Genomic DNA, 2,924 nt, shown 5'->3' on the forward strand with positions numbered 1-2,924 from the left:
ACCTGGTCGTAAACTTGACTGTAAACTCATAACACACTATAGAAAAATATAGTTGCCTAGAAAAGCAAAGTATAAACCATAATTTTAGACCCAACAGATCGACATCATCTGGTGGTTCAAACGGAGTGAACAGTATGCAAAGTGTACTCTTGAATTCCAAATACTAAAACGAAACAAAATAAGCTTCTTGAAGAGTTGTGAACGTGGGTGAAGGTGTTTTCAAGAACTCTAATCAGTTCACTAAGAACCTCATCACCATTGGCAATGTTGTGGAATGTAAAACTAATATGCAGTTTTTCTGAATCGTTGCGTTAATTAGGAGATCCCTTTCATACATTTCATGATTTACGTCAATTTAGAAGTTGAAACTTAGCATGTTTGACATTCGTAATCATCTACAGTTCCTGTTCTTAAAATTCATGTGAATTTTGGTAATTGGCATGTATTCGCTTTTGAAAATCAAGAATATTTTTTTTTGGTTTTTTGAAGGTGGAACAGAGGTACAAACAATACCATAACCATATCCAAATCATAATCTAATGGGTTCAACAAGCATCTAGAATCGGATCGGCTAAACTTACTCATCGTTAGCACTTCAAATAATTTCAAAGCAATTTACATGCTTAAAAGATGCAATCACTAGGCAAATTAAAACTGCTAGCAGGAATTTAGGTGAAGAAGGCAATAAGATTGAAGGTGGTTCACTGCTGAAATTTGTAGATAACATTCAGCAACAAAGGGCTTTACAAAGGTTTGGGTATTCTTTTTTTTTTTCCCTCTGACGAAGAACACAAAGTTTGATTTTGTGCTAGGTGTAATAACTGTTGGCTTACGTGCAAAAGATGAGTTGAATCACCACTGATTCATTGTTGACTCACCTGCTTAATTGACAGTTGACAAATCAATGTAACCTTCATAAATGGGTAAGGTATGAAATTAACCGGTAAAACACAATTTCATACCCTTTAAAGACAAAAAAAAATCGTAAGTGACCATTTAAACCAATATATGAAACATTGTTGTGTTATAGTGACAATAATCCATCATGTAACTTATAGTTTTAAAAGACATGAGAATCATGTTTATATTGTAAAAAAATTATTGTTTTTTACTAATGATTAATCATATGATTATAAAAAAACCGAATTCCCAATCATTTAAGAAAATATTTGAAATAAAATAACAACTAGAAACCTACCTTATTATAGACTTGAGAAGGAACTGTAGCATAAGATGTTGTCGCTATTTTCTTATTAACTAGCGGAAAAACTCGACCTTTTCTCCAGGCCGTTTTTTGTGTTTTTTATAAAAAAAATATAAAACTTTTGACTAGAAGGACTAAAAGTGTCAAAATGACTAAAGACTTAAAAGGGTTGGAATTAGAAAGTTTTTAGAAAAGGGACTAAAGTTGTCAATTTCTTAAAGTGTTGTGGTCAAACTTTGAATACTAAAAGGTTCCTAAAAAACATAATTTTTTTATTGTAATGATCAAAAATGTTAAAACAGCTAAAGAATAAATGGCAAAGTTGACAACAAACGTATAAGTTTACTATTCATAACTCTAGACTTTGTTTATATATATATATATATATATATATATATATATATATATATATATATATATATATATATATATATATATATATACACACACACTAAAGTATGACACTCCTTAGGAACAGTAAAATTTTTAAGGTTTTTGCATAATGGGTCCCTGTTTATGTATATATGTTAAAAAACATTATTTTTTTGCTTTGGGTCTTTTTTTTGTCATTTTCTATACTTTTGTTGGATACATGTCGTTTATGCCTTTGCTTCACCATTTTCTCAGCCAATGATATTTTGATTTCTATAATTGTTCTTTACCCCCACCCCTTCTCTCATCTAGTATATTCCACTATCCCATAAACAAGAAACTGAACGCCTTCATCTCAATCCTTCGTCAACCCTTTGTTACTATTTCTCTCTAGAAGTGATTCAGCACCACTATCACCGTCATCTGCTCCAATTCGTCTCCATCGTCTCTTCCTTTCAGAATAAATAAGAGTTAATCGAAAGATTCTTAACAAAAAATTAAATCAAATAATGAATGCAATGATCGAAATTGTGTTGAATGATTAGAATCAATGCCTTAGAAGAGGTCGATAAAGAACTTCTCTGTAATGGAACGGTATGGAATCGCAAAATGATTAACCCTAAAATAATGCATGCATGTAGTGTTTAAAGCCTAACCCTAGCATAATAAAGATGGATGGATAGGCCCGAACCGTAAAAAGGGTAACTACATACATAAAAAATTTGACACGATCTAATAAACAACCCAACAATCTCCCCCTTTGTGGCAAATAAAGAAGGCAGATTGTTCAATTCTGTTTCCACTTCTGGACCTTAAAGAGCTTTGGCATGAGACTGAACAGGGTGCTGCGAATTGAAATATACCATCTGATCATATTTGCGAAACATTTCATACTCGCAGCATTGTTCGCTTTAAATTGCCCGATTAACTCCATAATGTAGTTCAAGCATGAAGTGGAGTAAAGATGCTTATCTGAAAGAGAGAATAAACACCTCTGAGCCTTTGAACCATCTCTAGCACTCTGTTGAAAAATCATACTCCAATCATCATTATAAATCCTTTCGAGCTTAACCTTGTAAACATAATATGAAGCTTCTTTGGGTTTGCAACGGGCTTCTTTCGGAGTACTGCCGCTATCTCTACATCCATTTTGCTGAATTCGTGGATGTATGATACCAACATCCTTTTGAGATGTGCCACAATAGGTTCATATTTCTGTTCATCCTTTAGCAAGAGATGTAACATAGATATCTAGTCATAAGGGTTAAGGCACAACAGGTCTGCAAGTGTAAATTCAATCACCGAACTCGCAGCACCTCGAGTAGTTTTAAAACGAGCATTGAGGAAG

Source organism: Lactuca sativa, chromosome 8 (assembly GCF_002870075.4).
Source record: "Lactuca sativa cultivar Salinas chromosome 8, Lsat_Salinas_v11, whole genome shotgun sequence".
Classification (NCBI taxonomy): domain Eukaryota; kingdom Viridiplantae; phylum Streptophyta; class Magnoliopsida; order Asterales; family Asteraceae; genus Lactuca; species Lactuca sativa.